We start from the raw sequence: 13,250 nt of genomic DNA, 5'->3' as shown, positions 1-13,250 counted from the left end.
GTAGGTACGGGTGCTAACCTTCCTTTGACACCCCATGACTCAGTGGACTCCTACGGCCACTTCTGAAGCCATTTAGGGAATTACCAGGGGTGTTCTTCCTGGAACCTGCTTGGGCCAAGTAGAACTATAAGTTGGATATGATGAAATAATTTGAATATTTTAAAGGCTAAATAGTGCACATTTGGATTGGTTGAGACAAGTTGTAAGTTCATGTTGAGTCCAATAGATAACTTTGTCAAAGAGGATATGGTCACAGAAAACAAATTCTGAGAAAAAGATTCATTGCAATTTTCCAGACAAACATTTTTGATTTTTTATTATGAAACTGATTTTTGCTTTTTAAAGCTCTAAAAAGTAAAAAGGGATATCCAAAATATGATGAAATTATTAATTCCATTATAGGTCAAATAATATAGTATTACATCTAAAACCAGAGCTCTTCTTTAACAAGAAACATTAAATTTGGGTTGATCAAAACAGACTTTTTCCTATCAATAGTCAGATTTCAAAAATATTTCACATAAAACCAAACCTCTTCTTAATGGTCAGTCTTTGGCTTACATTTCAGAGGGAGCTCTGAAAGTGCCCTTTAACATATGGATGGTTGCCCCAATCTTAGAAGGGTCCATTGCTAACATGATTGCTGTATTTCATATCCCTAATATGGGATATATTCTACCTTTAATAGTGGGATTTCATCTGATGTACTATGAAGTAGCATGTGTGATGTCATATCACTGTGATCAAAACTGTTTTTAAAAAAAAACAAAAAAGGATTTTACAGGGTGAAAATTAGTGGGAAAATAAAACCGCATTTAGACTACAATAACTGTATATTTTCACTGCATTGGTGTTTAGTTAGTATGAAATATAATTCTGTACATAGTACCAAAAGTCTTGACCACAGATGTATTGTTTCATAAAAAAAGCCTTGTACATTGGGGGAAATGTATTTTAGTGAAACTGATGTATGTCATATAGATAACTTATTTACCTGACTTGATGTGAATTTGGATGTTGGATCATTGGGTGTTTTCCAGAAATCACTGGTGGGAACTGAAAGTGGACTGAGGAGACACCAGCAGCTTTTTGTTGTTGTTGTTTTTTTCAGAAAACAAAATGTTCTTTGCCCCAGGAAAAGCAGTTTGTGTTAATTTTTCTTCAGAGCTGTTCATGTTGTGTTTAGGAAACCCTGATGTACAGCTGCTTACCCTGGAACAGAGGGTGGAGAAGGTCCTGATCTATATTTCTTGTTAAATGAAGATTTCTCAGAATGCTTTCTCTTGAAATGGCAGATCTGTGAGTAACAGCTGACCACTAAAATGCTGAATCGCTACAAGTGGTATTCCTGTACAGTTCTCGTGGTTTCTGTTGCACTACTTAAACCATTCATCCCCTCTAAACATCACAGAGGGAAAAAAACAATAGGTGGCAAAACCAAATTCATAGGCCAATTCATATTAGGGATAGAAGTTAAAGGAAAGTGATGTGATATAAGTTTTAATATTGCTTGGAAACTTCATTCAACACTGTTGCCCTCCTTTGGCCCTGTCCTTTAGAAGAGCTGCAATAAATTTGAAATGTCAGTTCTCCCTCATGACAGCTCAATGGTAGCTTTTAGCATTATAGATGGACACAATCAAATCCTGTGGACTGCATGAGTTGAATTTGAGTTCTTTATTATAAATGCTTATTTTTAATTGAGTTTGTTTAGCAGAAAAGGTAAGGAAGTGTTCATCCCAGAATATTGAATGAAATTCCATAATGTACTGGATATGAAAGCCCTCTGAGATTTAAAGAACAAAGTACTTTTTCCACTCCAGTGAATGTAGTTCATCAGAATTTCCCAGGGATTTGCCTGGTTTGTATTTCCCTCATACTCAGGAAGAATAAAAAGGAATAAATCACTACGTACTATTTATTCATTACAAGTATTTTAACACTGATGAGATAATCAGGGAGTTAGGCTAAAATCTTTGCACCTTTGAAAATGTTATCATTAGCCTGTGTAGGGAGAGAAGACATCTATTTAAAAACGTCTTTATAAAAAACAGCTCATTTTTCACAGCAATCTTTTGAAGTCCTTATAGCGGTCAGTCACACCAGCACTACCTTATGGTTATCTTCTAGATTTGCCAGGGTCCTTTAAATATGCACTGGCAATTTGGTTTTTCGCCATTAGTCAGTGAGCAATGGGTCCTGTGCAATTTCTATGCCAGGGGGAGGCCTTAAACCAGAAGAGAGCAAAGAAGCTGATTCTGAGGTCACAGCATAGTCTTTGGTGGGGCATCTTGAGTTGGACAAATTAACTGGTCCCGCTACCAGACACAGCAATGCCATGTAAGCATCATGTCCCACCCCAGGCAGCTCAGCAGCTACAAAGCAGAGTGCATGAGCCCATCTAGGTATTTAAAAACAAGTAAGAGGTTATGTAAGTCTGGCAACACAGAACATCTGAATGCAGCTCCTTATACAGAAAAAACATTGCTGAAATATTCCTTAGAAAAGAGGTAGAGGACTCATCATGTTTTTGTGACTTACCAGTATCGGTTGCTCTCTTTCAGGGTACGGACTCTGATCCCCAGTCCTGAATAGGCAGAGGTATTTCCTGTCAGCCACCATTAAGTGCCCATTCCTCTCTGTCACATCAGGACTTCTTCCTAGGTGAGTCAGGTTGATCCCAGGTTAGCATCTTAGTTTTCCCAGGTCCCAGTCTCAGAAGCTTACTTTTCTCCAAACACTGTATAGGGGTCTTAGCTCCTAGTTTAGGATTGCAAATCCATCAAACAGCAGAGTACCATCCGGACCAGCACTGTAACACCACATTTTGCCAAGTAATTCTTCCCCTAAATCTGCCACAAAGGCCTAATTCTCTTTTGAAATACAAGAAAATGTTATCAGATATATTCAAGAATAAAATATGTGACACGTGCAACTGTTTTAAAGCTGCTAAAAGTTCCCTTGTTATGGACTATCCAAAGCTCATCACTGAACAAAGGAAATATATCTTCTCGTGTGATGGAGTCCTGGAGAATGAAACAAAAATATTACTGTGTTGGGCATCTTCACCCAAAATACCTGGCCTTGAACATGAGGGAAGCTGGATTATCAAGTGAGGCTGGTGACAAGCTGTTGTGGCTAGTTAATGTTTCTGGAGTATTATGGTCATTTGTAGGTAATATGGGTACCATTTTAGCTCTCAGAGATGAAAGGCAAATTCATTTTGCCTCTGTAATGAAAAACTCCCTTTACAGGCGCTGAACCCACTGTTGACTCTGCTGGGTTTTGCATTTACACAGCTACCATAACAATTTATCTGATATTTTTCAGTCAATCTTTCATTCATGTTTTGAGTGCTGGTTAAATAAAGATAACTCTATCTCGTATTGTGTAAGTGCTGCAGGATTCCTCAGAACAATCGCAACTCAGATTATTTTTATAGTGTGGTTTTTATAGTGATATGTTTTGCCATTCTACAGGGCTGGGTAAACATCCACTCATGCTAGACAATGTTTTTCTGTTTGTTTATATCAATTAAAGAGCTTGAATATACAGACAGCAAATCCTCCATTACTTCCCTTAAACGAACAGAATATGAAATCAGCTGGGCTTGGTGCCGAGAAGCTGATTTCTGATAATAAACTGAAGTAAAACAAAATCTGCTCCATATGGTGCAATTGTAAACTTTGCGACTATAAACAAAAACATGCTGTGCAACTAAATATTGCGGTACAAAATCAGCAATAAAGCACGATCCATCAAAGCATATCCAGTGCCAGCCTGCCCACTTTCAAGCATACTCTTCAAGTAAAAGGGGGTTTGAGAAACCAGGTGATGCATAGTGCCTGTATTGCCGGGGGAAGGATGTTGTTGTTCAGGTTTCTGAGACCAGGTCATGAGATGGGACGTACCTTGCATCTGGCAATAGCTGCCCCTGCCCCTGGATTTTCTGCAGGAGAAGATATGAAGATAACTCACATCAGGAGTGAAACTCCCTCTGTTTCCATCTGTTGCATGGTTGGCATTTCATGCTTTCATCCTCAGCAGGCATGCAAATGTGGCAAGGCTAGGGGTAATGATTCCTCATCTTCCTAAAATCTTATATAACTCCTACATATTATAAATCCGATACAATTCTATACATTTCCTAGGAGAGCATGAAGGCAGGTGAGGTGTTCAGCAAGCACCAAGACAGGCAAACAATCCCCGCATGCACTGACCAACCATTTGTAGAAGGTCTGGTCCAAGCCAGTGCTTGATCTTGTCTTAGAAAGACAAAAGTAAGCAGGAGGTTGCAGAGATCCCTACTCTACCCAAGGGAATGTTTTTTGTTCAAACCTCCCAACCAAGGGCTGGCTTGTTTCACACTGCTGATAGGTCACTGAGCATTGGCTGTTTGAGTATGGCATCTTTCCATTTCACATCATTGCAGAAACCAGTTATCCCCATGGAAAAGGTTTAAATGCTTCACCTGACTTTTGGAAGGATTTGGTAGGAGCACATTCAGGAGACTTTGGCGCAGAAACACAAGGGAGTTCCTCAAGCTGCAATAACCTAGCTGTGTCATAAATTGGAGTGGATTAAACCACTCTTTTCTGCAGCACATTCAATGGTCTCTTGAGTTTAGAGTTGTGGAAGAACAAAAGGGAAATACTTTGCCACTATGAATTAACAGCAGGCCCTGTGAACAGTCTCGCTAAAAGAAGGAACGACATGCAACCTTTTCACTATGTTTGAAAGAAATTGATTGAGGGAAGGAGGCCAAAAAAATATTACCCCCAGCTTCAAACTGTGAAAGCGTTTAGAGTTGTTTAAGGACCCCATGCACTCCTCTTGTACTGTAAAAGCAGAACCTTGGGGAAACAGAACATAAGGAACTGGAAAGAAAGAACTGAAGATTTATTGGTGTTTTCAGCATAAGCACTCATCAGTCCCCTTTAGCAGAAAAGGAAATGAGCCTGCTTTTCTCTTTCAGCTAAATGAGAGTTTTCTAAAATGCCTCTTTGCTGTATAAGTATGGAATAACACAATTCAGAAAAAGTATATTACATTGCTAACTGTAATATATATAGTCAATTTTTTTTTAAACTAAAACCAAACAGAAAGTACCCTACTGTTTGACTTTGACAGGACAACTATGTCTTTGGGTTTAGATCAGAAAGTACTTCCAACTGTATTGTTGCAGGCATGCCTGAAGCGTCAGTAAGGGAAAGGACTTCCAATTTTTAATAGAAATTCTCAATAGGACAGAGATGATTCTTGTTCTTAATTTATTTTGGTTTTGTTTTGATCACCCGAATAGCCATGTAATGTTTGGAGGTAGCCTGGGGTAAAGCTGTAGCTGAACAGACTTTGCTATTAGTTTCCAAAACATAACAAAACCTCAGTTCTCTTCTGAAAGGGGATGCGTGTGTCAAGTGACTTGTTTGGGGTTAGAGGGAGGCAGCTGAGCTTCCCAGGTCCCCATGAGCCTTGTTTGGCATCTGGTTCTGCTTACTTATCCAACAAGAAGCAAAGGTACTTGGCAGCACTCAATAAGGGAGGAGGAGAAGGTAAACGAATCAGGAAAAAGAGAAACTGAAAAATACAGGGAATGTGAAAACTTCAGTAATGAGCACAGTGATTTCTAGTAATCATGGGACAGGCACCAAGAGTAAAGTTTCCTCTTAAGAAAGTGCTGTAAAACTGAGACAGAGTGTAGAACACATAAACAAAGTTCAGACCCAAACATGACATGGAGATGACCACAGCAGCACTCATGGTTGACTTCCCCTGTGAGAGTGGCCAGCAGCCAATCTGCAGTGCTAGGACTACTGCCAGATTTCCCAGAAGCATTTAACACAGTTACTCACAAAGCCATAGGTGGAGGAGCAGAAGCCTCCAGACTGTTAACTGGATACAGAAAGACCTGATGGTGTCTCCTGTCCATCCTTACTGTTAAGGTCTTGCCAACTGTGCCCTCACCAATCTGTTGTGTTGGGTCTCAGCCCACATATCTCTGTGTCCAAGTTGCTCCTGGATGTCAGAAGAGTACAGTTCAGTTTACCTCCCAAGGTAGCTTTTGCCTTCTTGAATATAAGACTGTACAGTCCTGCCACCCTTTATTCCATTCCCTAGATTTGCCTGTAACTTAAATTACCACCTTTGAAACTCACCAATAACATGTCATCCTTCCTGATTACGGTACATATCTAGAGCATAAAACACACGTAGATGTCTGCCCTGAGTAGTTTAAGAAAAATACACAGATCTGAGTGGTATGTACTGCCCTGAGTTTGTTTCCTCAGCACTTGGAAACCTTCTTTGGTCAAAGTCTGGTCCTCCAGCATTGCTTTTCTGCCCTTGTCATGCTTGCTACATTCTAACTCCCCCTTTCCTTGCTTCAGTCTTTTCTCCTGCACAAGCTCCTCCTGCTCCCTTCAGACACTGTAATTGCAGATGGGTAAGAGAAGAGGCTCCTTTCATCTCTGATGACCTTGCTTCCCTTTTCAAGTGTTCCAGCAAGAGGAAATATTGTTAGATACTCTGCACTGTTCTTTGCCTGATTATGCACAATGAGCAGCAACTACATACCAATCACCACAATTTCTAAACTGTAAATACAGGTGTTCTCCAAATCTCACTCTCCCGCTGTTAGCTACGGTCCATTATGTGAAAATCCACTTCTGTGCTCATGACTCACTGAAACAGTTGTGTTCATCTACAGCACTGCTGCAAACAAGGCCCACAACATCTGCCAGATCCTATATTAACCGTTACAATTAGGCTTATTCTGAACTGACCCTCTGTAAATCTTTATGGCAACAATCCTGCTTTAAAATTCAATTTGACTTGAAGAGCCCTCACTCTGAAAAAAAGCTCATGAAAAATAATTATACTTTCTCTTTTTCATTTGCTTGGAAACTTTCATAAAGAGCATAACAGTTAACTGCTAACACCTGAATCGCAAATGACCTGATCGATCCGCTCAGACTGCTATTGCATATTGCAACATGTTCTTTTCCTAGAAAAATAGCAGTACAGTCTTCTGTGTAACACACCGTGCAAGTAGAGAAGCAATTTAGGTGAGTCAATAACTTCCATCTGTTCTGAAGCAGTGAGCATGAAAAGAGTTTCTTTATTCTGGTATAAATTCATGGCAATGTCTCTCGAGTTTTATTTGTGCCAGGGTAATTAGTGTATCCTGCAACTATTGCATGTCCTGTACATATTTCTGAGTGACACCCATACAAAGAAGTGAACTGTTGCCTTGGGATGGTCTAACAATACTTGTAGGATGTATATTTATTTCTTTTCTGTGGCCAGTCTGAATAATGCTAATAAATTTTCCTTAGCTTTGCATCAGATAAGCTCATTTAAAAGTGTCTGTTCTTCTGTTTTATCATACTTTTTAAGTTTACTAGCATATATTCTTGAATTACTGTGCATTCCTGGTAAACATACACAAATACTTCCTTAAAGCTTTTCTTTATCTTTACACTCTCTTAGATAGTTTCTCATATTTGAGTGAAACTGGTTTTCTCCTTTGTCTATTTAATAACATATACTTTTTGTTTATGAAGTTCCTTTCAACCAAGAGCTGTGAAATAATTGCTGAAATGGGTTAACATTTTGAAAACCAAGAAATATCAATCTTTAGGCCAAATGTTTGGAGAAGTGCCTACTAATTCAGGGATCTTAACTTCAGTATGAACTATTTTGGGTGCCAAACTTGAGACACCAAATATTGCCTCACTCTGTTTTCATTGGAGTGAATGGCTTCTGCAGGTGTACATCATCTCCAGAAAAATAAGATCCACTTCACAATAATGAAATGAGGCAATGGGGTGATATTTTTGAAGAATCCTGCACAGTGCAGACCCCCAGATTTAGTTTCTCTGTTCTGCCCTTGCAGCCTGGAACAACTGAAAATGTAACAGGCAGACAGCAGGAGCCATTATCCTGTGAGTACTGGGGAATGGGCCTTAGGGATTTCATGTTCCTGGCTCTGTTTCTGCCTGAGAAGCTATACATTTTGGGCATCATAGGTACACTAAAACCAAAGATTTCTGAGCTTTTGCAGAGGCACAAGACATTTGACTTCCTCAGAGACTCCAAGCTTCTTGCTACACAACCAACAAAAGCTGTCCTGAACACCGACAGGGTCAGCACGTATTTGTCTGACCCTAGATGCTGAAGTTTTAGTCTCAGTTTGACCATTGGACAGAGACCCTTTTCCATGTGAGAATGGAGTGTGGTGTTTGGAAGGATCTTAGGACGTTGCTTTCATCCTCATCATAATCTTCACTATACTCTCGGCTAAATAAATAAATACCTGAAATGTATTTATTGTTTTCCCACTTGGTTATTTTATATACACTGCTCTAAAAAGTGAAAAGCTGAAAAGTTTGCTCTTTTATGCATGGTAAAGGACTCCTAACAGTTTTGCCTCTGGCAGGATCCTGCCAGTTCAGCTGCATTGAAGCTGTGTTTGAAGGAAACTCCTCCCTCCCTGTCGGCTGCGTTTGGAGCAGTCCTCAGAAGCTGCAGCCATCTGTGCTAAGCCATATCAGATGGTTCCACACACGCTGGAGCAATCTAGGATTGGGAAAGAAGAAATGTAACTCACTGTTGTTTTTAGCTTCAACTCCTCTGAGGCTCCAAACTCTGTGTTGTACCTCTTAGTGTCTTAGCACAAGAAAACAAATTAAGTGAAACAAAAATTTAATTAATTGATTACAGGAAGTTCCTGAGTTTGGGAAAGGACTATGAAAACATACAAGAACAATGAGCTTGTATGTTGCCCATACAAACACAATGAGCTAAAGAGTTATACAAGAGACAGCTAGGGCGATGGGAGCACTGGGAGCCCCAGGACAAAGGCTGTGTCTGGCTCTGGGCTGCCTGCCCTGGGCTGGAGAACAGAGGACTATGGGTTAAGTCATGAACATATAATCCTGGCCCCAGAAGGCAGCTCCCACATCCAGGTTTTACCAGGCTGTAATGACAATACAGACACGCTGCTTTTGTGTCTGAGAAGGTTTTTTACCCAGTTTCTTGAGAGAGGACAAAACTACAGAGATGCTAGAATAATTGCTGCATGCTGCCAGCTATCCTTATGTGAAAGCAGTTTTAGGAGAACTGGTTAAAATGATAGTGTTAGTTATTTTGAACATCCCTGCTTAGGAAATGAAATTAGCCCCCAGGAAGAGAGCCTGGGACCTTAAAGTCTTTGTTTCTAGATATGAATTGCCACAGGGTAATTATTTGTGGGCTGACTTTGAGTCATGGACCCTGGAAAGGCTGGAATCCAGACAGTCTTGCATAGTCAGAGCAACACAAAGTAGGTAGAGATAGACTCAGAGCTGGGCTTTTTATATGCAAAACATCAAGACTGTGAAAGAAACTAGACTCAGTCCTGTAAAATTGTGCAAGGAAAGAAGGTACAAATAAGATGGCAAGGGCTCCAGTTATGGTCAGCTGCAAAATGAACACAGGAACTTATTTACTCAGGTCCCATGTTTGCAGTGAACATATTTTGTGTATCTGAGTATTTGTCTTCTTTCATGATCATGGTATCATTTTTAGATTTGTTACTGCTCTAATCTTCGATTTGGTGTCATTCTGTTGTGCCCAGTCTATAGACGGATTTTGAAATGTGTCCTACTAATGAGTACAAATGCACTAGCAACAGAGGAAGTCCCAGGATATTGCAAAGTAAAAATTCATAGGTCAAGTGGAAAATCGTTGTCCAAAATCACGGACAACCTGTAGCTTGTGTTTTGTTGTTGCAGTTATTTTCTGGACAGTATCAAAGTAAATGAAATAAATTTCCTCATCTTTCACTCACTCCAGTTATCCGCCGTTTTCTTTGATTCCTTGTTAATACATTTTGTTGGCTCCAATATGACTCAAGGTGTACGTTTTGTTTAGTATGTGTATGTGGTCTGGCTGGGATGGAGTTAAATTTCCCCATAGCAGCCCTCCCTCATAGTGCTGTGCTTTGTAGCTGTAGCTAGAAGGTGTTGAGAACACACCAGTGTTTTGGTTACTGATGAGCAGTGATCTCACAGCATCAAATCTCTCTCTACCAGTGCCCCACTCCCAAAGGCCAGTAGGCTGGGGGTGGGCAAGAGGCTGGGAGGGAACATAGCAAGGACAGCTGACCCAAACTGACCAAAGCAATATTCCATACCATATGATGTCATGCTCAGCAAAAAAAGCTAAGAGAAAGGAGGAGAGGAGGGCATTCACTATTAAGGCGTTTGTCTTCCAAGGCAACTACTACATGTACTGGAGCCCTACTTTCCAGGAAGTGGATGGACATCACCTGCTGACGGGAAGTAGAAAATAAATCCTTTTCCTTTGCCTTACTTCCGTGCACAGCCTTTGCTTTTCTTCTTTAAACTGCTTTTATCTCGATCCATGAGTTTTTAATTTTATTTTCTCCCCCTGTCCTGCTGAGGAGAAGGAGTGAGAGAATGGGTTGGTGGACTCCTGGCAGCCAGCCAAGGTCAACCCACCACAGTACAATCTGATAGACAAAGACACTGCAATGAAACTCGGGATTTACTTGCAGCTTCCAAGTGATGTTGAACAAGTCACCTATCTCCTGTACTTCTGTTTCCTCTTTATCTTACATCTATCTGTGTGTTCAGGTAGACAAAACTGGCATCTTCCCTTTTGAATACAGGACTCTGATCATATATTTGTGCAGCACTTATCTCCACACAGTGGGGAAAATGCCGCCCAGGAGCTGATCATGATTATGAAATGAACCTGTGGCTCAGTTGTTGTTGTTCTTCTTCTTCAGGAACCTCTGACATGTTCAGAGAATAAGTTGCAAGACTGACAAACTGTACTAGTATCTCACTTTCTGCTGCCTTCTTCTAAAAGATTAAAAAACATAAATGTTGTAAAAAACAGTCAAATTTTGCTAGTGTCACGGTTTAGCCCCAGCTAGCAACTACGCACCACGCAGCCGCTCGCTCATTCCCCCTACCCTGATGGGATGGGGGAGAGAATTGGAGGAGTAAGAGTGAGACATGCATCTGGGTTGAGATAAGAACAGTTTAATAATTGAAATAAAGTAAAATAGTAATGATAAAGAAAAAAAATATAAAAATAGTATATATGTATAAAAACAGTAATGATAAAGTAAAATAGCGGTGATAATAACAATATAATAATAATATTATTATATTTGCATATTTTGAAAACCAAGAAATACCTACCTTTAGGCCAAATGTTGGGAGAAGTATAATATTATTATATTTGGTCAGTTTGGATCAACTATACTGGCTGTGCCCTCTCCCAGTTTCTTGTGCACTTGGCAGAGCATGGGAAGCTGAAAAGTCCTTGACTAGCATAAGCAGTACTTAGCAACAACTAAAACATCAGTGTGTTATCAACATTCTTCTCCTACTAAATCCAAAACACAGCACTATGCCTGCTGCTAGGAAGAAAATTAACTCTATCCCAGCTGAAACCAGGACAGTATCCACCCCTTATTCTATACCATCTACGTCATGCACAGGTCCTACCCCTTTCCAATGCGTTCTAATTAATCACTACCACTTTCCCTATCTTGATATATATACACAGATATCATTCCCTTTGTCTATGGCCATCCCTCTAAAATGTCCATTGAGTTAATTTAGTCCATAACTTTGGGTTCCGTCTGTCATCACAGTCTTTCAGAGCAGGAGAGGTGGTGTGTGGTGTTGGATTGTTGCATGCTGAAGTCAGTTCTCATTCCAAAAGTATTTCATCAAAGTTCATTTTCATTAAGCTGGGTGATTCTTACTGTAATACCATTGATGTGGCATATAGCAACCATAAAAGAGATAACATACAGTATTATATAGCAATTAACACCATACAATTCAGTTCATTGAGTATTTTCACCCAAAAATCAAATCCCCTTGAGGTACACATTGGACTTCCCCATCCTTTCGCATTACCCACCAAGTGCACCCAGGTCCTTGAGCAAAAGCAATCCCATGAATGTGTGTACCTTTGCCAGAGGGGGAAGTAACCCAGACTGTCTTCCCCAGCATATTTTTTATGTGCACTAGAGGGAATTTATCTCCTTCTACAAGTATGTAAAAGTTTCGACTGGGCAGGGCCAGCTCAATTGGCAGATCCCCTAGTGTTGACTAACCAGGTGGCTTTTGCTAAATGCGTATCCCAATGTTTGAATGTCCCACCACCCATTGCAGCAGACTCCATACAGCAGCTTTCCACCTCCGATGCTTTCCCACAAGACGACAGGACCCATCAGTGAACAGGGCATATTGCTTCTCATTTTCCGGCAATGTATTAGACAGTGGGGCGTCCTCAGCATGTGTCACCTTCTCTGGTGATATTCTAAAACTTTTGCCTTCTGGCGAGTCCATAATCACTTCCAAGATTCCTGGGTGACTGGGGTTTCCTATTTGAGCCTGTTGTGTGATTAGTGCAACCCACTTACTCCACGTAGCATCAGTTGCATGATGTGTAGAGGGGACCCTCCCTTTGAACATCCAGCCCAACACCGGCAGTCGGGGTGCTTCAGTACCAACCACTTCCGAAGCAGCTCAAACCCCTTCATACGCTGCTAATATCACTTTCTCAGTTGGAGTATAGCGAGCCTCGGATCCTCTGTATCCCCGACTCCAAAACCCTAGGGGTCGACCTCGAGTCTCCCCTGGTGCTTTCTGCCAGAGGCTCCAGGTAGGGCCATTCTCCCCGGCTGCGGTGTAGAGCACATTTTTAATAGCCTGCCCTGCCTGGACTGGCCCAAAGGCTACTGCATGAACTATCTCCTGTTTAATTTGTTCAAAGGCTTGTTGTTGCTCAGGACCCTATTTGAAATCATTCTTCTTCCGGGTCACTTGATTGAGAGGGCTTACGATCTGACTGTAATTTGGAATATGCATTCTCCAAAAACCCACAACGCCTAAGAAAGCTTGTGTTTCCTTTTTGCTAGTTGGTGGGGACATAGCTGTTATTTTGTTGATCACATCCATTGGGATCTGATGACATCCATCTTGCCATTTTATTCCTAAAAATTGGATCGCCTGTGCAGGTCCCTTGACCTTACTTTGTTTTACGGCAAAACCAGACTTCAGAAGGAGTTGGACTATTTTCTTTCCCTTCTCAAAAACTTCTTCCGCTGTATTGCCCCACACAATGATGTCATCATTATATTGCAGATGTTCTGGAGCTTCACCCTGTTCCAGTGCTGTCTGGATCAGTCCATGGCAAATGGTGGGGCTGTGCTTCCACCC

Source organism: Pelecanus crispus, chromosome 2, assembly GCF_030463565.1.
Source record: "Pelecanus crispus isolate bPelCri1 chromosome 2, bPelCri1.pri, whole genome shotgun sequence".
Classification (NCBI taxonomy): Eukaryota; Metazoa; Chordata; class Aves; order Pelecaniformes; family Pelecanidae; genus Pelecanus; species Pelecanus crispus.
The sequence above is the reverse complement of the archived record's forward strand: the minus strand, read 5'-3'. Positions refer to the sequence as shown.